Raw genomic sequence first — 25,915 nt, forward strand, 5'->3', positions numbered from 1 at the left:
AAATCGCTGAAATAGCGAAGTGACTGTTGCCCATAGACATACGCAATTGCATATGCGTTGCCTACCTATAATCTACGGAGGAGAGGATGCACAGAAAGAAAATATTTTCCCTTCCCATGCATCCTCTCGTCCGGAACGTCCATTTCCACTTCCCATCCTTTCCTTATAAGAAAAAAGGTGGGAGGGGAAAGAGGACTAAATTAGGCCTCCGGGACGCACACTCATCAGACGAAACGCGGAATTGCTTCCACTTCACGCCTGTGTTCTGTGTGGTCCTGGTATTTCACTGAGCGAGCCGGGGTCAATTCGTGCGAAGATGTTAAAGCGGGCTCTACCACTGTTAAACGCCTCTTAGACGCCATGTTGAAGGAAATAACCATATTGTAGCTTGAATGAAAGGCGTATGCTCTGTAGAAAGTACGGTTCGGTGTTAAGCTTAATTCAGTTCACAAATTAAAAGGGTTATTTTTCTTATTTGGCCATATTTTATATTGATAATATTAACTGCTGTGATGGCTATTATTAGTCGGAAAAAGCATTATAGTTCTTTTCGCCATTCCAAATAGCCATAATAAAAATTCCACGCCTACCGCAGTGTTACAACATATCTAGGTGGCGGGACAATCTCCTCGTAACGTAGCGGCTCTGCGTAAATATGGCTCCTGCCAAATTTACGTTGAACTTTACATTTGGCACGCGTATGGGTGTCTGGGATACATGTTACGTTTTAACTATACAACGTCATGAGCAAGTCACGGTAGTGAGCGGCATCTGAGCTGACTGCGGCTGGCCTGCTTCCAGCCGGGATATACAGCAGGAGCGTTGCAGTACAGTATCTCTTGAGGCAGTATCTAATTCTTGTTCATTATTTGTATCGTACACAGAGTCTTGCCGAATGATTCGCCTGTAATTCAATCAAATCAATCAATTGTGTAGTATATAGGTTTATATGACTGAGGCGGAATGTTGATGTGTCTCTCTGCATGTATCAAGAAGCCCAGCACAACACGACGCGATGCGGTATCAACGAGTGACGCACTCCGCGACGTAATAACTCCGTGATTACAGCACCATGATTAGACGTGCGACGTGCGGCCCGCACAATAGTTTAATGTGGGCGAGCTAAAGTATAATTATACATTTGCATATTATCTAGTGGTATGGTTTGTTTTGAAAACGCTATCTTATAGCTCATTGCCTTGACTTAGGTTATAGCAAGAACAGTCATTAAAAATAGATTCGTATTAAAGATTCTCCGGAGTTATTGTCTCTTGTGAGAGATTGTTTTGGTAATATTCTCCGAAAAATAATTACCGACCATTATCTTTATGTTTTGTATGTATTACGATTTAAATACAAGATATCTATATTTTCGAACTGGAACTGTAGAATAAGAAAGATAGAGTACGCAGTTTTACATTGTCTGTATTTCCATTTCTTGTACACAAAGATGTTCACATATCCGACTTGATTGATATACATTTTAATCTCATGGTTGAAGAACTGAGAGTTTGCTGTTGTTACTAATGTTTCTTTAAATTTCCATCTCGAACAAAAATATAAATCAGTCCTACAAGCAATGTGTATGTTTAAAATTCAAGAGCCCTGACGACAATACATTTTTTGTGGAAAGTTGGAATAAAAATTGTTATTGTATAAAAAAGTACGATGATTCAGTTGGCTCAGTGAGAATATAAATAATTCAATGTCCGAATAGACGACTGTTGCGGGCTATACTGATGTCATACCGTGAAGCGTTTTAGAACGATGTACGTACCACTTGTTCTATGACATCAGAGTCACGTTTATTTTTAGGGTACAAGTGGAAGACAGCGACCAATACAGGCACGTGTTCTACCTACTAAATCAGACAAAGAGACATTGAAGCTCCGGCATCAATAGATCGACTAAGGGAATGATTCGTGGAAAAATTACCAAGTTCGGGTAAAGGCGGTACCGCAATCATTCAACAATAGATTTTCAAGATTTAAATATCATAATTGCTTCTATATCTATATGAAACTATACATTATTTTATTATTTGGACATCGCCCGATATTATGCTGATACATTGCCTGGAACTACATGGAAAATTTATCGAATATCACATGCAAACGTGTATTCTCCGTTGCATAACATTGACTCCTCGTTAAGGGTAGGTTAATAGCCACCCAAGGACTTCGTTCGAGTAGATTTTTAACGAGAATCTGTGCTAATGGACTGCTTAAGAAACTATCAAACCAAAATTTTATCTTCACAAATATAGTTTAATTATTTCCACATTAAATATGTACTCCTGCAGCAATTTTGAATCATTTATGGCCGACTTTGGATTGATTAGCTAGTTCAGCCACGCTTTTACTAGAATAAAACGACTAGAATGGCCACAATCCGAATACGGGTTACACCTTTATCGCGGAAATTTAGTTAAAGGTTAAACGACACGTAAGCACGCGAGCAGCACCTTTATTAAAAAAACAGACTTGCATTTCAACTATAATCGTAGGGAGGATGTTTTTGAAATTCAACAACAATATTACACCAGCTGCATCCTCTTAGGTCGTAAAATATAATACAGACACGCATTTACTCTGGGCTTTAAATTTATTGTAGTGGTTTGATGTCAAAGGAAGGGTGACAAGATAAATCTATGTAAATAATTGATTGGCGGTTTAGGTTAGGTAAGTCTTATTTGCCACAATACTAGGTATATTATAGTGCGAAAAACTGTAACGCAAATATTCCTGATAGACCCTTTGTAGACATAGAAAATGACATAAGTCAAGACATGTCAAAACAGCTACAGTTCAAACTTCTTTTTGAAGTTTTTGACATTCATCGAGTGGTATTGTCACTAAGTTTCACTGTAATAGATGGTCGGTTTAATTTGTTGGTCCACACTTTGCTAATTAAAATGATAACCTTCTTTTTGAAGTCGGGTAATAATAAGCTATTTGGAAAATACAAGAATTTGTTTTCATTAACCTTATATCTTTACGAATGCACAAAAACAGCAATTTATTAAAGTAGACATATCATTGTATTTAATTTTAAAGGTCATGGAATTTTAAATATAATAATGAGATTACATCGCGCCCTCTTGACTTCGAGCAAAGGTCGCGATATCGCGATGCGCGACTACACCGTTATAATACATTAGTGATCATTTATCCATAAGAATTCACTCTTCGTAGACGTTAACAGACTAGAATCGTAAAACGTACATTATATTAACAACGACATAAAGCGTTTTTAAAACCACGCATGTACTTTTATGTTCAGAAACGAGCATTTACGCTTGATGTACACTTGGTAAAACGAAATAACGTTGTGGGCAATTATAAAATGTTCCTTATTTTATTTCCAACAAAAACATATGTAATGTAACGAAAAATATTAAATTAAAACGATACGTTTCGCTAAAGTATTACCATGGTCATCTTATGGGGACAATATTGTTAGATTTTTAATTTAAACACTAAAGATTTCATTTTTTATTTTCTCCTGAATTGATCTCTATTCTGTATTGATTTCTGCTGAAGCAAAAATATTTCTTCATTCGAATTGTTTCGTAAGAATTTTAGAGGATGAATTTTAATAACATTTTATAAGTCTGCGTGATGTCTCAAATTAGTTACTTATTGATAGTGATTCCCATTGGGCCGATAGATCGGTAAACCGATCGGCCCAACGGGATACACCTGTTAAACATTATGCCTGCGGCATCTAGAGACGATCTATAAACGTTGCTATCGCCGTCAGACGAACAAAACTTGGCGAACAAAGCGGCATTTTGTATTTTTACATTTGTATATATGTTGTCTATAAATTTTCGGATCATTTGTTGATTGTATTGAAACATTGTGTGTAAATTGGCTCGAAAGCTGTCATATTATATCACTATGTTACCTGGTTCGGAAGCGACCGAGCTCTTACATAACTTGACCTGACCCGCCAACAACCACTAGAAAAAGTTACCGACAGTTTTTAGCATTTGTTTCGAGATAAAATTTAAAACTGTAATTCGTTATACAATGCGATCATTGGATCTTGTACAGTATAGTGAACTTTCAACTGATAATATTCCAATAAATAAATAGCAAATAGAAACTTAATCCGAATCCCGGAGTAAATAAAAGGTATTGTCAAAAGATCGTTGCTGTGGGTAGTACCCATATAGTTATAACTAAACTTGGAGTGAAACAGTTGCACTATTCGAATAAAATTTAAATTACCATATGGTTATGATATTGTACATACTTATGGATTCCGTAATAACTGGATAACAAATTAAAACAAGCTTTTGTCGGGAATATATTCGCGTGGAATTTAATTCAAAATATGTTCTCATTTCGCAAAACGTATTCACCTTTACATCTGTTAAAAACAGACGTAAATGTATGGTACGCTACACTACAAAACAAATATTTTAATTAGCTTTTACTGAGATACATCAAAAGTACAATTTATTCATAACCAAAAATATATGTTTAAGATGCTTTTGGCCAATTTAAGGAAGAGCAAACAATTCAGTAGTTGTATTAAAATTGTTTTAACCTTCAATTTAAATTTGTTAAGATAAACTGAATTCTACGTTAAAAGTGGAATACTAACACGATACAAAATAGATTATATTCACCGTAGTGAAGTTGATGTTGAAACAGAACGCAGCCAGTTTGAAACATTTACCAATATAGTAAAGCGTATTCAGCTTAAATCCGATTATCTGGATTGAAATCTGCTCCGATATTGATAAGCATTGAATATTGATACGCTGGTTCATAGCAGTTATATATATTCAATTGTGAGATGTGATAAAAAATGAGGATTTGTTTTTTAAATACAGCAGTAGAACAGTTTTAATAAAGTACCTACTTTATGAAACAGAATGAAGTAAATAAAAATTTATTTATTAGTCGGTAGTAAATAAACATAATAATTAGTAAATTTAATAATGTAATGTTACTGCGTTGAAAGTTCTTACATTATCTCGTCGCTTCTCAAGGCAAGAACGTGTAAACCTCGCAGAATAAATATGAGCTTTGCGGTAATTTCACTAAGCGTATAAAACGAACCGCATTTTCATCGCCGCACACGAATACGAGAGACCGCGTCATTTTTCACGTTTGCGCATTTCTATTTTGTTAAAAGTACTCTCGTTTATTAAAAACAAATAAGGTTTGCTTGCTACATTATGTTGTTATAAAATAATTCATAGAGAGATGCTAGATGCTAGAGTAAAATTTATGAAATAAACTGTATACTTTACTAGCTGTCGCCCGCGACTCTGTCCGCGTGGAATGAAAAAAAAACTTAATTAGTTCCCGGCAATTACTCGAATTGTTCTCGAGTTTTAGCAAGACTAACGAATAGTAATTCCTCACCAAAAAAATTACAAAGATCTGTTTATTTGATTGGGTTCATTTAATGTTTTTTTTTCGTTTAGAGTTTAATGTTTTACCACAAATTATTTAAATTAATTTCTTTAGGTAAAATATGTCTTTCGACTGTCTCTAATGATATTATTATAAAATTATACAGTTTAATGACTAAAACCCCTCGACATTGTAGTAACATTTTTTTCTTTGAGGTACAATCCTGAAGAATTAAAAATCCTTTCTGAAGAATTAAAATTCCTGAGCGTACAATTTAAAACATCTGCTTATGATAACCGCAGCTGCTACGACAAAAAGACCTTTTATGCGCAATATTATGCTCGGTTAATTTTAAAAATTATATTAAGAATTTTCATCTATGAAAACATTATACATAAACAATCTTGATAGATAGTTAACATTTTTGATGAATTTTAAAATTTACTTGCAGTATCTAAATTATTACATTAAATGCTGCACGTTTAATTTGTTTGTGGTCTGGGGAAATTGTTTTTGATTAAACCCACCAATATTATTTCTGTAAGAACGAACGTTTATTCTTACACTTTTGCATTGATTTGAGTTCATCGAACCTTAGGCTACTTGATCGCAGTTCAGCTTGTATCAAATTTACAAAAGCATGTTCTATTCAGATTGGTAACGGGATCTTTGCTTGTTAGAATTGGAAATACTATTCATTATTCCGTCCACTACTAGGGCAAAAGGAAACTATTTGTTTCTATTATAGACGCGATACGCAATAATCTAGATATAGGCACGAAGCGATCGTTTATTTTGGTAAGAAAAACAAAATATTTAGAAAAGATCATCTTGTCTTAATGTCTAAAGAGATCATTAGAGTATTATTATCTAAGGAGTAGCATATGGTTTTATGTTTGACTACACGTGTACGTGTTTATGAGTAGAGTTTACTTCAGCTGTATTTTGATTCAACACACATTTTTAACCCACAAAGTAGATCCCAAAAAAGGCATTGAAAACAAACGGAATATAATAATATCCTCTTTATAACTACATATATACATTTGAATCGCTATAACAATAACAGTGGCATTTACTATTTAGAATCATAATGACTAATGCATACTTCTACGGCTTAACCAAAGTAAAATACCTAATAATATTACTTAACAAAACACTAATGAATCCTAAAATAGTGCTCAGTTATTTGGATAGTACAAAATTTATGACCAATACTAGCTATCGCCCGCGACTCCGTCGGTGCGTAATTAAAAAAAACCTTTATTAGTATCCTATGTGTTCTTCCAGACTATGTTCTACAACTATGCCAAATTTCAACGAGGTCCATGCAGAAATTCTGGAGATATCTTCAAACTAACATCTATCCATCTATCTAAACATTCGCATTTATAATATTAGTAAGAAGTAATTCCAGGCAGACTTATTTTGTTCATTTGCTATGCTGCTAAGCTTTATCATATTTGCAGCTTCTCGCTAATTTACGTAATGCGATTTATTAATTTGAATTTTACCAGTTTTATTATTTATATTATAATATAAAAACTAAGGCAAAAATAATACTCTTAATTAAAGTGATAATATGTTAATGTTGCGAAATATATTATTATAATTTTGTATTACGTACGCGTATGTTCAACTATTGATCTAATCTGTACATATTAATAAAAATGGAGTGTCTGTATATAATATAGAGAAAAAAATAATACTTCGTACACATGATGTACTTGCATTGCTGATAACAAAAAACAACATTTTTGACTGACTATATTTCTGTCAGCAAAGCCGCGTTTGTTCCAAATAATCTTCGAAATTACCGGACAGATTTTTGCAGGACTTTGACGGTAAGGTAACTAATGCATATAGGTAAAAAAGCCTATATTGGCTATCTTCGTGCGGGCGACCTCTAGTAGTATACTAATATAATCTAAGCAAATAAAACAGCAATTAAACCAAGATCGGTTTCATCGTGATTCATCTTAGATTGCGATGTATTTCGATTTCCTTTGGCGTTATTTTTTAATGGAATGCAATCAAAATGATTGTGTAACTATAGTGACGCAAATGTTCTATAATATTTTCCTTGATTGAGAAACAATCTTTACACGTCCTGGACTATGTCCGCATTATGAAATAATTATGCAGCCTTTGTTTCACTATATTGTCATCAAACACTTACTACTGCTATATATAACCTCGACTGTTATAACACTACCCGAGGTTATTTAAACGGAGGATAGAAAAGTTGCGCAAAAATGGCATATAGAAAAGTTTATTTATATGTACCGTTTTATTTTTATAACAACGGACTGGAAAAGGTTACAGGGCTTTTATCAGACTGATAGCAATGTTTTTCGCGGGTATGAATGTTTGCGTGTGCAGTATTTAAGTTAGTATGTATTTATATGTTTCCGGCTAAATCAGTTAGATGTACGGATGAATACATATCGGATCGTATATATATTTCAATTAAATATTAAGAGTATTTTTATTTTTAGCATACGTGTAAAAAAAAAATAGTCAAAAAGTGAGCATTAAATTTTTTAATGACTAGTTTCCCATTTGTTATCAAAAAGCGTATGAAATTTACTAGAGATACAAAAGGTAGCAATGATAGAAGAATTACGTAGAAACTTTCTACATATACTAACATTGTTATTAGACTATTTTCGATATCTTTGAAGAATTTCATGGAAATTGGTTGAAATTGTTTACGTATATGTGGAAACTTCAGAAAGAGCCTGTAGATATTGTTTGAAAAAATCGCGGAATCGTTCGAGAAAACATTTTAATGATCATTTTACCGAAATTTAATAATACGCCATAAATCGCAAGTTTCTTGGGCGAAAATAATTGACAGACATCTATTTTGGAAAAATGATTATTGCTAACAACCATAGTTACTACAATTAAAAAAAATTGTAAAATAATAAGTATATAATATGCCAGGTGTTACAAATAAATAATGTTTTTAAGCCTAAATATTAGAAAATTCATGTTGAAGTTGTCTTAAAACAGATATGCCTAAAAATATACAATGGAAATTCATACCGCTTATGGTATAATAGATACATTGCTTAATATATTTTATTTGAATAATTCACATAAAAAAGCTATAGTAGTAGCGGTCTTCTCAAAGTTTTATAAATACAAAATTACCATAATATTTATTTATACATTGTCGCAATAAAAATTACAGAATTCAAAATTTCTAAAAGCAATTCTGTTGTTTATTGATATTTCAGTGGTGTTTTAGTGAATTAAGATAATTATGGTTATTAAAAATACATATACTGGATTATTTTTAGAACCATGTTTTCAATGGACTTTGTAATAGATAGTAATTTCATGGTAAATTACAAAGCTATGTTTGTAATTGCTCATTTCAATTTGTTAAATAATTGTGAATTGTTTAAATATGGAACATGTTTTTTTTTCATTTTTGTTATTAAGTATGTATTTATGTACAGTTATACTTATATTTCCATAATTTTACATGTTTTATATTTTAGTTAACCGGTTTCCTATTTATTTAAATGTTTCTTTTAAACTTTACATTATCCTGTATGTTAGGTATTAAATTATGCAGTTGTATGTTATTTTATTTTTGAAGTAATAAATTAGCATAATGATGATTCAATTGTTTTATTTTGAATTAAAAGATATCTTATTAAAAGTTCGAAATGACATTTAAATTAAAAAAGTGGAATTTATGAATGAATAACACAAAAAAGTTAGTACATATGAAGAACTTACCTTGTTGACTGCAACATCTTGGTGGCTGATGCAGCGTTTGGTGGTGCTGATGATTTGATTTAACTGATTCTATTTGGCGATTCGTGTTTTACATACATTTTTAACAAAACTTTCTTATTATGATGTTAAAAATTCATGTCTAAAATTTATACACATATGAAACTTATGAAAATAGTTGTCTAAAGTTTATATTTTTAGTCCGAACATTTAAAAAACGTGTTATCACAAAAATCTCTCTTGACAAAACTATTTTAACAACATACCATTTTAACAGAGGATTACGTAATAAAAACCTAAATAAATATTACAATGTTGAAATAAACCACTGGTTATTTATTACAACAAATTAAAAAATGGCAAGCAATCAAACGCGAATATTAGTTTTGTTTGATTATAATAAAGTTTATACCTAATTTAAGTAAAATTCACATTGCACGTGAATACATTATGTACCAATCGCCCAATCGATTTATAGTAAATTATTCGTTCAATATATATCTTCAACGAAAAATTAACAAGTATAACAAACAGTCTTCAACTGCATCTGCATATGGTGACGGTATGCGCCATATTTCCGGAAGGTTTTAATAGTATTGCTAGATCTATTAATATTCATTTCACATTGAATATTTAATGTTTTGCCTAAAATTATTTGTAAGACTAAAATTCATTTTATAATATGATTTTTCTGTTCCAATTTTGTTTGCTTTACAGATGTTTTTATAAATGATTTAAAACAAGAATATTATGTTCTCACTTAGGTATATCAATTGGCTTCTTACGTATTCTTATACAAATAATATTTTAAAAAAAAAGGTAAATTTTTAACAATCTAAACAACAGAAAATTGGACTCATAAGCGAAAATTAATTGCAATATCGCAATTAAGGCCGTCATACGTCACTGAAGGCTGACAGTGACACTGACATTTTATATGTTATTTTGATGACATTTTCTGTTTATTGACTTTTTCGTTTATTTTTATTTTTTCAAAACATTATTTTAGTTACATTCTGAGGTAATTTCTATTTCTTTATATCCAGATTTTCTTGTCCATCTCTATAATATATTTAGTATAGCTACAAATTGTCTCCGTTCTGCGGTAACTACATAGAAATCACGTATGAGTTTTTACTGTAATTATAAAATAATTCATAATTCCGACTCTCACAGTCAACAAATCGTCGCAGTTAAGAGAATCTACTATGTTTTAGTATATGAGTGCGGGGATTTGATTTTTCCATTTTCTTTGTGATACTGACCAAGGACCCTAAAATTGCAGATTGCATAGCATTGTTTCAAAATTATATAAAACATTCAAATTAAGGTTTTAAAGCCATAATCACATATCCATGTTCTGATATATCTATATATTAATAAAATTGGAGTGTCTGTAATATCAAGAAAAAAGTTTACATTTCATATATGTGATTTGAAAAAAAAGATTTGTAAAATGTTTGCGAGGCTAGAGTTGTTTCAGGTAGTCTCCAGAATGGCTGGACAACATATAAACACAAGCATATATCAAAATGGTAAAACCTCTAAGTATCAAGGGAGCGATGGAATTATTTTGATTGATTTAAAGAAAACAAACTTTTTCATGGTTCTCATAATAAATTTATTTATGCAAAAATATTGTCTGACGCAGGATACTCTGGCTTCTATTAACATAAACTCATTTAAATACATTGGATATAAATATAGCCTTCTTATAACAATAGAAATAAACTTCCTTCTAACTAATAATATACATAAGAATGTTTGGGTGAAATGATAGATGTTTGAAGGTATTTCCAGAATGGCTGCATGGATCTTGATTAAATTTGGCATACATATAGAACATGGTCTGGAAGAATACAAAGGCTAATAATTATGTTTTTTTTAAATACAACATGGAAGGAGTCGCAGGCAATAGCTTGTCTTAAATATTCACATATTTGCATAAGATGTGGAAAAGTGCCAAAAGAATCACTTTTGGTTTCCATTTTCAGAACTTCTTGCTTCTTTCTTGTCTTGTATCAGATCTGTTGATTGGATGGATTTCAGCTCTAGGAATTAAGAAACGAGGGATATATGTATAATAAAAAATACATATCTATCCATTATTTCTTCCTCCCTAAAAAGCTTGTTTTCTTATTGTTGTCATTTGCTTGCAAATAAATCTTATATAGTTTCATTGGTCAGCATACTGGAAGATGTTGTTATTCTTACTATATGTTGTATTAACCTGCAATCATCAACCACAATAAATGTTAATGATCAGACCACCATCAATAGTTGATAGAATTAAATCAAATTAAATTCTCTTACACTTACTATTTCTTTAATCCGAAACTAGTGTTTACAGTAGACACAGTTCCCCATGCCTTTCTTTTACTTCCATGTAGCATAAACTAAATTAATTTGGATACCGATATGAAACAGAACTTTAAGCATTAATTTTCTTGTCCTATTACTTACTCCGATGGCGCAGCAACCCAAAGCGGTCGGGGCTTGGCCTCCGACACAAGAGATTGTCTTTCTCTTTTGTTGGTTTTGTAACAATTGGTCCCATTACAGGTCCCTAAATCTCTCATATAATTTCTTTTTTTATGTTTGTGATCCAGTTTTGAAAATGAACTGGCATATCTGCCTTTCTAAAAGCTTTCCTAATATTCCACTAATGAGTAATTTGTAGATACTGCAATTTAAAATATATATTATTTCATTACTTTTTTATCATGATGAATAAAAGTAGCTGCAAATAAATTGTTTAAAAATAAAAAAATTCTGGGAGCAAGGACTGCGCTTCTGTGTTACAATTTTTCATGCTGTTAAAAACAAATAAAAAAATGTACCAGGCGAGGAAAGCCCAGATAAATACCTTTCAATAATTAGCCAATGTATTACTTGTTGTTAATGAAACTCCAACTCTGGAAAGTAGAAAAATAAATATTAGCTCTTTTTTAAAAGTTGTCAAAATAAAAATATTATTTTAAGGGTTTGTCGAGTATCAAAATAGATAGATAACAAAATGTAGAATGATAAAAAAAATTAGAATCAGTTGCCCGGTTTTGCATTTCGCAGTGGACTGGATTGTTCTCGTACGAAGTCTTCCTTTTTGCAATAATCATTATGTACTTGACTCCTTTGAACTCCTCATTTAGCAAATTATTGCCATCTTCTCAAGATCACCAGTCCATCTGGAAGGAAGATCAAAGAAATCTAATGAAATAAGAAATGCTTAACAAACAATTGCACACACTTAAGAAAATAAACAGTGAGATGTTAATAAAATGGTAGTCATATAATTAATTAAATAATTAAAAAGACCCGATATTTTATATTTTTATAGATTTAACTTAATAATAATAATAATTCTAGATCCTAACGTATTGAAAAAATAAGCAAATAAATAATTTTCTTACCTTAATCTTACTTATTATTAATATTATAAATGTGAAAGTTTGGATGGATGGATGGACATTTGTTCGTAGGTATCAAGAATTATTCAACTGATATTGGTGAAATATGACGCAGGTGTAATAATCTGGAAAAACATATAGGCTACTTACTATGCTTTCACAGCGCGCGGACATAGTTGCAGGCGAGAAAAATGGCAAATATTACATTAAACAATTTATTGATTAAAATTTTGAAACGCAAATGGCAAATGCTACAGAAAGAAAAGACATGGCTGAACATGACTATACAAAAATGTCACAGGCTAAAGAGGAGAAAGGAAGAGGACAGGAACTTTCGCCATCGTCACAGGATATGCAAATCATAGACTGAAAATGCAAGAGGAAAATTCGATCGTTTCCTAGAGTATAATGAAACAAGGATTACTGATCCGATGAGAAAGGCGGTGATAATAATCGACAAGCCTTTCTGAACCAGTCACTTTTGTTTTTTATGTTGTTTTCTGTGATTAAGTAGGTTTTATATTTTATGTCACAGAACTACCTGCGACAGCAGCGCCTCTTTCACGAGCGCTCAGTCGGCCTTTTAGAGTAGACCTAATATGAATATTTGTGATATCTTCGTATCGTTATCGTCAATTATGTCAAAATTAGGATAAGAGTTTTTGGTGTACTTTACGCTCGATTCATTTCTCATTTATAATATTAGCAAGATTAATACAATACAATACGCATGAAAACTCGGTTTTCTAGAGAATGTACTGAAGCTATAATTCTTTTAGGCCATCTGGCGCTAGCTACGAGGACTATTTTGTTTTGAACACGTGGACTATTTTGTTTTAACCCCTTGTTTGTAGAGGGCAGCAGTTTGCTGCAAAAACTAGGTATATATTTATATTGACTTAACAGAATATTATACGCATTTCTTAACATTAACTTTAACTTTGGCAAATTGCACATTAATGAATAGTTGATGTTTTGTTTCGGCAAATGTTTTTAAAAATTGTTTGTCCTAAATCGCAAGAATAAGACTAATCGTTGGCTTCTGAGACCAAAACCTCTGTCATCTTTGACAAAACAGATATAACAAAAAGTCAAGACGTTTATTAGTCAAGACTTTTTTGAATTTATTTCAGTGCCATTTTTCGATCGATGAGTGGTCTAGGTCTGACTCTTACGTTTACTCCATTTACTATCCCTAAACACACATATTAGCTAGTAAAATAAAATAAGATAAATACTGTGCTAATGATATTTAATATTCAATACAAAACTCTGCGCGAATGAATTACACAATTTAATTAGTTAGCCGTGCGCCCACAAAATTAATTATAAGGCTCCAATTTACTTTAAAAGCTTATCGTATCTTCGAGTTTTTAGATTAATCAAAGCTCAAGATTTATTATGTTTTATTAAGGTTAATTGAAAGGTAAATTTATCAATTTCGCTGTTGTTGCCGTATCCTTTGTTACCATTGGGGGCTGTGAATATTAAACTGTATATATTAATTAGTATTGTAATAAAGGTGTTATTTAACAGAACACGGCTGGGGCTCGTACTGAATTAGTCAAACGAAGGCTTTGCCACAGATGCAACTCTATAATCCGTTATTCAGTGTCAGTTCGAATTAATTGGAACTAACATACGATCTGCACAATGAGATAGAATATCGCAAGGCTTTGATTGTATCTGGATGTCGGATGTACCTATAACGGCAAATAAGATTGTTCCGTAGATAATTTTGATTAACAATTTATCACGATTTATAATATGCCACCTTATTATTATTTATTTATAACTGTTGTGATTCAAGTCACGTTAAAATCTAAAAGAAAAGAATGACCTTATTCGTATGCTTCCGTAAGAACCGAATTGTTGCTTATTGTTAAGAGTGGTGCAGCTATCCAAGGTGGGCCTCGGGCAGGACAATATTTAGTACTAGTCGTTACTTCCTTCCATACCAAGTCACATCTACACGACTCCTGGGACTTGTAATTCCTGCAGATGCTTCTACTCATCATGTTTCAGTTTTCAGTGACGATAGCCATCTGGTTTACGGTCCCGTGTCCCTAGTTTAGGCTATTATACGATTGAGCCTTCCTAGTCTGTCATATTATTTTATATCGAAAACTAATGTTTTAAATAGAATTAGATTACGACAATAAGGATGAAAGTTAACAACTTTGGTAGAGAATTGATGGATGGAAGAACAAATTACAAAGACTGTGTTGAAAATGTGAATAAAGTAATTGAAATTAATTTTAAATTTTCACACCTAAAAGTCGGAAGTAAGTTTTGAATAAACGTTAATAATAATTAATCTGACAGGAACTGCATTATGGAATTTACTTCAAGCGTATTGTCTCACCACATTCCATTTTGACTTTGATATGGAAAGGTAGGAACAGAGAGAGAATGGGGTAACTTTTGTTACTTGTTGCCGTTATATGAAAACCACTTTTATCGGAGGGTAATAAAAAGAAACCGCGTAGTTATGCTTATATCATTTGTATATTTATGCTATTGGTTTAAAGGAAAAAAAAATTATGAAATAAATAATTTTGTAAACTTGTATATTAAATATTGTTGGTTTATACATATGTATGTACTACTTATTAAAAACCTTACAATACCTAGGTATCTAATTTATCTTCATAATTTTTTTTCCACTAACTTTATCTGCTCTATTTCGATCTTACGGTTAACTTTTTAAATTAGAGTACGATTAACTACTTTAAAACTTCTCTAGCTCGAGAACTTAGTAATTTCTGATTGAGTTTCGTATAAACTTAGTCTTATAAATGCCTATAAAGTATATGAAAATTCTAAGGATATTAAGATTGACAATCTTATACCTTTACAATTAAAGTTTTAAGTCACAATTTTTCGAATCCGTGATTCAAATATTATTCTATGCTTTTGTATGATTTTTCTAAAAGTTTAAATTTATTTTTTTATTACATCTTCAGCTTGAACTCGCCTATTACTAGATATGGGATGCTTTTAGTCTGGTGAATATTTCATAGTTAAATAACTTCAACAAAGAAGTATAAATGCTTTTTATGTGAGAAAAATATCATAAAATACTTTAAGTAATTTGGTTAATATTTATTTTGAACCAAAAACATTGAATAAAACCTCCTTTTAAATAGACTTTAACTCCACAAAATGAACATAAGTAACGGTTTATTTAAAGCAAAGGAGATAAAGCGTACTGTCCTAATAGCTTAATGAAACCCATTTAGCTTCCGAGAGAATAAAACCGACATCGCATGCGTTTCGTCTATTCTTTTAAAGTGTTAGAAATCTAGATTTATTGTTTCATGCCTTAGTAAAGTAGTTCTATTTTAGAAATACTTGTCTTAGAAAATATTGTTTTTATTATAATATATGACTAGTGTTTTTGTAATGTAATTGTTAAAATTAATAATTGTTAACGTAATTAAGTCGTTTCCATTGATTGCACACATAGATATATGACTATTCAAATAGCTAGTGTAAACTTAATCAATTTGTTATAATATCTAGCGCCACCGTACCATCTTTCGACCAAATCTCTACTTCTCCAGGTGGGATCGTGGTCAAGCTAGCTAGCTAGCTAGCTAGCTTATAAAACGTAAAAAAAAATATCTCAGAAGAGTTTGTGTAAAAGATTTTATTAATCAACTAAATAAAACCTGATATTGTATTCATCTTCCATTAAAATTTATGGAAAATAATTAAGTTATTTTTTATTATAATATTAATTGGATTCAGGAAATGAGAATTGAAATTCCATGAAAACAAAGTTATGAAGCGTAAGCTAGTTATAGTTTTATCTGTTAGTGAAATAACTTTGAGCGGTTAATTAAGGAATTCATTTTCAGACAGTTCCTGCAACCTGCAATCCTCTTAACAAAATCCACGTTCGAGTCAAATTTAAATGCAGCTTTCATAGTAAATAAGGTCAGCTTTAATGAATGCAATCTTCATTTTTGAAGTAATTTAAATATATTTTTTTTAATTATTCTTCATTTATATTAAGTGAAACTTTTCACGATTTCGAAAATATACTACATCTATATATTAAACATTATAATAGTAGTTTTATATACCAAGAGTTACTGTAAATATATTTTAGATTTTCTGTTGTATAATAATAAACTATCTAACCGTATTACCCACCCTCCTTTATAATCCCTTCTCAATAATTAGTATGGTTGTACTGACTCGATGTTTGTTCTCTTTGTACAAATGCAACTGAAATTTTAATTAAACTGTACATTAACAAAGCATCGTGTGTTACGAACAGCGCTTGCTTTGATACTGTAATACCTACTCAAAACGATGGGACGTCGAGCGCCGACGTACGCTTGTTAGCATTTAGAAGTTTGTTCAGGACTGCAATTCAATAGACCCTAAAACTTTACTAATCAAAACTAAAATCGCATATGGACCTCTATTGTTACAAGAGGTTTACATGTGAGCTCTCAGTATTACCGGTTGGCAGGGAAATAGTTTGTACATAAGTCCACAAACAGTTTGTAGTAGTGAGTTATATCAGTTAATTTATGATTTAAAAGCTTACGTTCCCTTTAGAATTAATTACGTCATATAAAATATCATCTTCTATGATAGATACACGTATATAAATTAGTGCTTGTATCGATGAAATTCATCAATTAAAATAATACATAGGTACTTAGCTGTACAAGACATGAAACTAAGCACCGACAAAATAAGAGAATCATGAATATTTTCATACAATTTTTAATTAGTCGACAGTTCAAATAGAGTAAAAGAAAACTTTTAAATAGCAAGTGGTTACCGTTTCAGATTTCTGTTTGCATTAAAGCGGAAAGACTTCGTAGCAAAAAGTTGACTTTTGGCTTATTCATTTGATCTTTAACTTGTTATATTTTGCTATGCTATTATATTTGCAATATCTATAACGCGAAGTACTCCATTTCTCGTATATTAAAATTAAAGGTGGGCATCAAAAGTAATTTGTTTTCGCATATTTTTTATAAAAGTAAATTCTCACACTTTTGTTTCACAATGTGTGATGTGATTACTCTTACATTAGTTCTTGTAATGCATGAAGTAATAAGATGGCGTTGCCTGCGAAATAGGGTGGTGCTTATAAAGTTGCTGAGTAGGTAATGTGGAACGAGTTACTTTCAACAACGCAATGTTTGTGATGGGAACACGCAGCTGCTTCCGTACATACTCGGTAAACTTAAAGCCCTGCATTTTTACATCTCCGTATTCCTATTGAATGCGATAAGAAATAGTTTTCTCACTCAACTTTATTAAGTTTCGAAGCGTGAATTTCCCTTTAAAAATATACAGAACTCCTGTTCGTTGCTGTTGCTCCGACTTGTTAGAATTTATATTTCTTGAGGAAATTTCCAATTCTACAAGATGTAGCTTATTTGTTGCTTGTTATTTATGCTCACCTTGTATAACAACTTACCTAAGATTCGCATAGGTATGTAATTATTTATAATAGATAAAAGTAATGTAGTCTATATTACTCGCTTATAAGATAATTGCAAGAATTAAACAATTTCTGTTTAAGATAAATCGGAACAAAACAAATTGTAATTTCCCCTTTTAAGTAATTTTTGGTAATTACAATTAATAATATTATAGTTTTATGCGTACTACAAGCCTAATTTTACACTCTACCTGCCCAACATTTTCTTATAAGGAAGGAGAATATTTCCCCTTCCTTTGTGTCCCCTTCTCCGTCGAATAAAGGTATGCAACAAATCTGCATTTGCGTATGTCTACGGTCAGCGGTCGCTTCGCTATTTCGGCGAGTTAAGGAGGCAGCTCGCTCGTTTGCTACCTTGTGAATAATAAAAGTCTGGTCTAAAAACTAGAAGTTACCTTTTGAAACGGAAGTAATAAAGCAAACAACTTTTCATATTTAAAGCATCCTCAAAGTAGATATTCCGAAGCGTTCGACCCCAGTCTCTCTTCATAGCCATTTATCAATTGGCATCCATATTTATGTATAGGTATAAGTGTAGGTACTTCAATTTTCAAAACCAACGTTGTGCGTTTTCAATATTGCAGAAATGTTGAAAATATTTATACCGATGAATAAACATGGTTAGAAGTAACGAGCTTGTCGATCAAATTGAATGTGTTCGATGCAGAACTTTTGTACCTCAGTATATTTCTTACTTGATTTACATAGATAGCACATTTAAAACTGTTAATACCTTCAATTAATACGCAAAATTTGGCGGAGAAAGACACCCTTGTATACGAATATTGCAATCTCTATTTTTTCAAAGACAATAAGGCCGATGGCAATATTGTAATGCTGATATGACGACAGTGTAGATTCGCTGTTACAAACACATCGTATGGTCAATGATAAAGTTAGATCATTTTACAAAGTAGTTTGGACAGCAAGTTGTGGCGACGAAACGCCAGCGGAAAGCTAACCATTAAGACGTGGACGGAGTTTGGATCTGCGTCTTTTGGAATAGTCACGAAACTCAGCGATAAAGTCAAAGTCGTAGTTTTGATTTGAAATACTTATAAATTATTATTATAGTTTAAGTGAATGTTTTTTTTTTACCTTTTACAATTTTTAAATCCTATATATTATTATTACTTATATTGGTGTTTACTCCTACTAGATAAATCGAATTAGAAAAGTAAATAATAAGATAAAATAAGATAAACCGTTATTCGCTGATCAGTACATTATTTGTTGTTACATAAACTTAAATATTTTTTTTAAACAATAAAAAATAAAATAAATTATAGCATTGTTTTCAGCTTCCGCTTGCTTTGTAGAGAGTGCGAGAAAAGTAAATAAGACAACTTTTTAATTCTTATTAGGGAACTTCTTGAATCGGAATAAAATACGGTAATAATATTCCGCTACATAGAATACAACTTGAGAATAATCAAACTAGTTAATAACATCGTGTAAAAAAGGAATAACGATAGGAAATATTCTGATACTCAATTCTAAACTTTGTGAATTTTTATTGAGGAACTTGCCTTTGAAATATAAAATTGCGACATCAATTTCTCGAAAGTATACTTATTTAACTCTGTCTGTCACATTTCTCGACTTCTCCCTGTAGCTTCTCAAGAAATAAGTAGTTTGTTGGTATATTTATTTCCCAATGATACTGCAGAAAATTTTTAATATCTTTCCAAAAAGTTTTTTTATCAATCACTTTTGAAACAAATTAGTGAAAAATCTGATGTTAGTATTTCTTTATGTTCTTTCTCCGTTTTTATTTACATTTACAATTGGTAAAAGTAGTAGTCAACAAAAACTTAACGTTTAAATAAAAATTAATGGGAAATTTAATAGTCAAAAATTTTTAGTAATCTATTCTATACTTTTTAGATTGGGTTATTTTGCTGTCTTACAATATAAATTGCGTACAAACAGCTACAGCAGCCGTTTCATTTTATGTAGACTGGGAAGGTTATAATTTTCATTTATCTCAGTATTTTGCCCAACACCCGATCCTGAAATTAAGTTGTAAGACTTAGCTGATTGAATTTCGAGGGATAAAGCCCGGGAATTGCATATTAATCCGCTAGCTTTACATTCCCACTCAATAAACGATGCAATGGCCTGCCGTTTAAATTTCAACCTTACCAATATTCTAAATGCGAATGTTTGGATGTATGGCTGGATGGATGGATGGTTTTTGAAGGGAATTTCCGGAAAAGCTCGACGTAGTCGTAGTAACATAGTCTGGAAGAACACATAGGCTACTTATTAAGTTTTTTTGAATTCCGCACGGTCAGAGTCGCGACAGCTAGTAAGCTATAATTTATGAATAGAAAATAAGTTAGATTGCATGATTTAGTTTAATCACATTGTGTATTACCTATACTTTCGTATTTAGTTATGAATACGCTATGAAAAATAACTTAATATTGCCCATTTTAGTAATAAATAGAGTGTGATATCATTGGAGGTAAAATAAAATAAATACTGTTTATATTTCATTGGTGCGAGAAACTCTGGCCATTTTAAATTCTTGCATTCCTTTTTGTGAATTGAAGCGTATTCTTTTTAATGATTCCTGTATCAATAGTGTTAATTAAATGACGACGAAAATCGACGAATTTTGCACATCATTAATTCAATAATTGGAATTTTATACTGACGATACTTTATTGCTGTTATTTCTTCGAAAGATACAATTAAAATATGGAGACAAAATATAATGGAGGCTCATTGCTGGGAGGATAATACGAAAACATCTATCTATACAATTTATAAAATTGGAGTGTCAGTATTTTATCTATATCGAAAAAATCAAAGTTACACATGATGTTATTATGTTGGCTATAATGAAAAATATTTTTGACGGGACCTTTACAGGTAAATGATGTGTGTAGGCCTTAGGATATTTTTTTAATTTCCTGCTGACGATTCGGGGTAAGTTTTAGTAATGAATTAAATTAAAACCCTTTAAAAATATTTTTATCAAATTCACAAATTTAATGGAAAATTAAGCGTTTTATTAGAGTAGGAGACAAGTTTTAAATCTATACTAGGGGTACCATAATGAACAGTTAATGTCTTTGAGTGTGGCAATTAAAGTGCTAATTGGTATTCCACCATGAATATATCTTATTCTCTAAATAACGTAATTAATAGAACATTTTTATTGAAAGTGACAAGTCGGAAGCCTTAGAAAATATTTGTACATCCCTCAATGAGACCGGCGACAAATTCAATTTCCTTTAATATATTTTAAATATCTAAAAGCGACTTCTGAAGCTTCTGAAGCGAATTGCGTTTTAAAGACATTTTAAAGGCAATCATTTAATCTAGCAGTCGCCCGTGACTTTTTCCGCGCGGAAATAAATAAATCTAGGAGTATAATAAATATAGCCTTTATCAATGTAGGATAGTATACCTTTAGAATAGTGAAAGAATATTTCAAGTTCAGTATTTTGGCACCTATTCAATGCGTAGAAACAAACAGGCAATCAAGTTTTTCCTCTTTATATATTAAGTGTAGTTGAAAAATACGTTTTAATTTAATTCTCCTCAACTTCTCTGCATGAGACATAAAATATATTGAAGAGGATTACATTCAATACTGTTAAAAATTTAATTTCGAAATCACTCTTACACTGAGTTTTTAATGAAAATTGATTCGAATATAGACATTTTCAATTTATTACTGAATTTGAACGCCGTAACTTTTTTTAATCTCTTTACGAAATTTTGTTTTATGTAGATGTAGATTTGCTAAAGAAATAATAATAAAATTTACTTATTAATAAAATTAGTGTCTGCATGTTTTTTCGAAAAATAAAACATATTTCGTACACATGATGTATTCGCGATGTTGATAACGAAAAACCTATTTTTGAATTTTGTCAGTCTGTATGTGTGTGTCGCAAGGCCGCGTTTATTTCCGGGTAATCTCCGGAACGCCTGGACCGATTTTAAAAGGACTTGGATCGGAAGGTACCTGTTGCACGTGGGCTTATTATAGGCTACTTTTTTTTCAAATTATGGATGGACGAAGTCGTGGATGACCGTTAGTATAGAATATTTTCTTTACGTATGTATTTTATTAAATTTTATTAAGCAAACGAGTCTCCTCGACAGCTTACACGAAACTGTATTATAAGTTTAAACTAACAAGCTGCATTATATCAGTTTTGAGTTGTTAACAATGCGGCCGCGAAGCTTGCTGAACAACTAGATCCAACTAGTAACGTCTAACAGCCATTTGTGGCTTAGAGTCCATTCACAATGAACTAGCAAACGCGAGCGTGTACTCGTCGGATGTATTCACAATAAAAGCTATGCATGCCCCGACTTTCAGTGCATATGCGTTCAAGTGATTTTGTGATAACGAGGATAGTTTGCCTTTGCAAGACTACGACATCCGCCGTCGTACCTTTAGTGTGTGTGGAGCTTTAGGAAGTTATGAGTGCCGAGCGCGTATTATGCGCGCAACTATTTTAATGATGCTCGTTCGAGTGAGCCGCGCGTTTCTGATCCGATGCACTCGCGGCTGTTTCAGTTCGCATCTACTCCACTTGCCTTTATTTATAGCAAATGAACAGAGATGCACATTTGTACGTTTTCAATCATGATTACAGTCAAATGGTTTGTTTATTGTACGTGATATGCGCAGTAATCGCTTTTTATAGACGTTACTTCGCGAACTTTATACGAACGTACGAGATGTTTTACCGATCATACGTTGGTAATTTTAATATAAGAATAACGTGAATGATATTGTTAAAATATATGAGATATTAACGCTGCAATAAAATCCATTTATATTAAGTAACTTATGATTAATATGATAATTTTTAGTCTACAATGTACCATCCACTACCATACATAATTTAAAAATGTTGGGGATTAATTACATCCAGTTATTTCTGTTATAAATACGAGGGTTTAAACAAATCTGACACCGCTGTCAAAATCTAATAGCTAACCAGACAGGGTTTTTCCGACGGGCAAAAACCAAACCTTTCCGGTCGATATTAATAAATGAGTATTTATTCCTCGAAATGTGATCGAACACCGTGTAAAATTGATGAAAACAGGGTTGTGTGCACACGCGATTCCTGATCGTAAATGCGTTCGAGCACCTATGAATGTCAGTTTAATCCCAGCATTTTAAAATAATATCTTATGTTCTTCTGTTGATAAGTAGGCTAATGTTAATAAAGTATTTTGTAAGCGATTATTTTCATAAGGATAGGTTTGTTGTCGTCACTTTCAGACGTAGCATATTATTTATACATATGTGCATTCGTTCCGAAATTTATATTTAGATTTAGCTTATATTGTTTTAAGGTAGAACTCAGAAGACAAACAAACAACACAAAAGTAAAATACAACATCACGACCGTTTCTACACGTTAAGAGGCTTATATGTTCGCAAGATTTTTAACGGTTTTGATTTTGACGACGAATTTGTGACTACTTTCCTTCCGATTCTCTAGAGTATTGTTTAAATAAATCAAAATACCTGTCTGTAATATTCGTGAGCCGTTAAATTTCCAACGTTTACCGAAATACTTAATGTCTGTTTACGTAATGTATACTTATTGGAAAGATATTAAAGCAGTCGAAATTAAATGTTTAGAATACCTTAAAATGATAAATTAGAATGATAAGCTTTACTTGATTATAAATGCCTTGTGTGGTGGTGGGGGGGATGCTGGGCAGACAACACTTTATTGTTTTCTGTGAAATGAACGACATTTTGATTCAAAAATTAATTACGGATGCTTATCGTTATCTGCCTCGGAATAAATGAAATCAAAATTAACATTTCTGGAATATAAACTTTCAGTTCTAATAAATTTTAAATAAATTGAAAATACATAGCGTTATCTAATTTTATTTCTTGATTCGAAACATAATATATGTATTGTCTGGGAATTCTTAGTCGACAAAAAAACCGTTGACCAATCTGCCTGACGAAAGCTCTGCTATAGTATAATGAACTCTTTTTCAGTTAAGCTCACCTGTACATAACTTATTTCTTTTCATTTCATAAAATATTAATACATTATAATAAGGGTTTGTACATCGTCCGAGACATGGAGACAGGATCGCTCTAAGCCCAGACGATGCTAGTCAATATTAGTGTTTGCGTCAGTGCAATATTTGTACTGCATCACCTGAGATAAACGTTGGTACCTATATAACTACAATATTTAAGACCTATTCTGGTGTGTAATGTTTTTATGTATAAAATAATACAAAATTATTATGCCCCATTGACGAGGAAGTGAGAGTAATGTATTTCCTAAAAATCCTGAAATCAATGAACAGTGCAACAGTTAATATTAGTTAAATTATTAAAAGTACGCGTGTATAATGATTATTATGAATTATGAAAACTAAAAAAAAAGAAAAGAAAAAGGTACTCGTTACTGCAATTGGCATAAGGAATATGTACCAAAAAGAATATACAAAGACGGTGTAAATGTCGTTTGTTCTAATAAAGAAATGAAAGTTATCCCATGCGTAAGTGGTTACAAAATTATGAAATCAGTTGAAAAGAATATCATACTGAAAAAAAATAATTGCATTGGTTTTAGTTACAGGCAGTTTTCATTTCTCTTTGTTTCTCCTATCGAATGTGTTGTACTCATATTGAACCTGTATTTTTTGCGGAAAACGAAATTCACATATTGTGATATGTCGGGAGATAGCAAAAGGCCAAAAAGGCATGAATACGGAACTGAATTTTGGACAGGTGCACGTGAAATAAAAAACTGGTTTCATATTTACGTTTTGATTCCAATGAAGCGAAATAATTCGTCTAGTGTTTCCGATAGTGTGTGTGTGGTATTTGTAAACGATAAAATTTGTAGGCAATATTTTTACTTCTTTCATAAAAAAGGGGTTTTAAACGGGGATTTTGATCTCAGAAACCCACGGTAAAACTATTATTAATATGGACGTTAGCACTAATAAAATATTTTAGCTGAGTAGTGCTATTGCAAGTTCCGCCTTATACATTATACCGAAGTAATTTGACATAAATTAAATGTCACTGCGAATGACGGCGCTTGAACGATTCTGTTGCAACTTCATCATAAACTGATGTTCGGTAGCTACGTAGCTGCGCTACGGTGAAAATTTATTTTTATTAATGGCAATAAATTAGTTGACTACAAGCGAGCAAAAGAAATATAAACTAAGTCATAATCACACTGACTCCGTCAACTTTTTCCGAGCGAACTATTGGAAAAAGTTACTGGCGTCAGTTTCTTTGTCCTAGCTGTAAAATCAATAAGTTTTTTATCTACTAAGTTACTGTATACCATTTTTACACCACTTAGCTTACTCCAGGTGGGATCGTGGCCAAGCGCTTGTTTATTCGTTATAAAAAAAACAACAGTTATAGACGGTACAAAGCCACTACCACTACATTTAAGGAGGTAATTGAAGTGGAGGGCTTCTCAAAATGTCTGGAGTAGTACTGAGAGTCAGTCAACAAGATGAACTCCAAAAGTCCGCTAGCAAACCCGAGTATCACAAGGTCATATTCCTCTGTATTGGCTTCTCTGTACACAGCAAGACAAGGACCGCGACTCCGTCCATTAAAACAAACTTAATTAGTAGCCTATGTATTCTTTCAGACTATGTTCTACATCTATGCTCAATTTCAGCGAGGTGCATGTAGCCGTTCTGGAGATACCTTCTAACAAACATCTATCCATACACTCGGATTTATAATATTAGTAAGATTTAAATAAATGTGAAAAACAACTTTTAAAAAGTCACAAAGGTTGCTTTACTTGAAAGCAAAATTATGAGTTTCTAACGTGTGACACACTTTATTAAAAAATATATATTTTAATGCGTTCGCTATATAGAAGCTAAGATCTTCGAGATTCAAAGAA

The 25,915-nt window shown here is 31.8% G+C and overlaps 1 protein-coding gene and 1 long non-coding RNA gene across 8 annotated transcripts in view; both read right to left on the reverse strand.

The window, feature by feature from the left end:
• Nca (neurocalcin homolog) overlaps positions 1-9,698 on the reverse strand; it is a 26,104-nt gene extending 16,406 nt beyond the window's left edge. For 4 of the 6 annotated variants that reach the window (XM_013323785.1, XM_013323784.1, XM_013323782.1 and 1 more), the window contains exons 1-2: positions 9,541-9,698; positions 9,132-9,270 (exon numbers count right to left, since the gene is read on the reverse strand). The gene's annotated coding sequence lies outside the window, so the exon portion shown is untranslated. The remainder of the gene's footprint in view (positions 1-9,131; positions 9,271-9,540) is intronic. The other 2 variants (XM_013323781.1, XM_013323786.1) reach the window with 1 other exon arrangement.
• Positions 9,699-10,946: 1,248 nt separating this feature from the next.
• On the reverse strand, positions 10,947-12,920 carry LOC106126163 (uncharacterized). 2 transcript variants are annotated; one of them, XR_001228316.1, is made up of 4 exons: positions 12,686-12,920; positions 11,995-12,313; positions 11,448-11,811; positions 10,947-11,358 (listed from the first exon to the last, which is right to left on the reverse strand). It is a non-coding gene; the product is annotated as an uncharacterized LOC106126163 (long non-coding RNA). The 2 variants fall into 2 exon arrangements; XR_001228315.1 differs by having other exon boundaries at positions 10,947-11,811.
• Positions 12,921-25,915: the final 12,995 nt, after the last annotated feature.

The sequence above is a fragment of the Papilio xuthus genome, unplaced genomic scaffold (assembly GCF_000836235.2).
Source record: "Papilio xuthus unplaced genomic scaffold, Pxut_1.1 DF825017.1, whole genome shotgun sequence".
Taxonomy (NCBI): domain Eukaryota; kingdom Metazoa; phylum Arthropoda; class Insecta; order Lepidoptera; family Papilionidae; genus Papilio; species Papilio xuthus.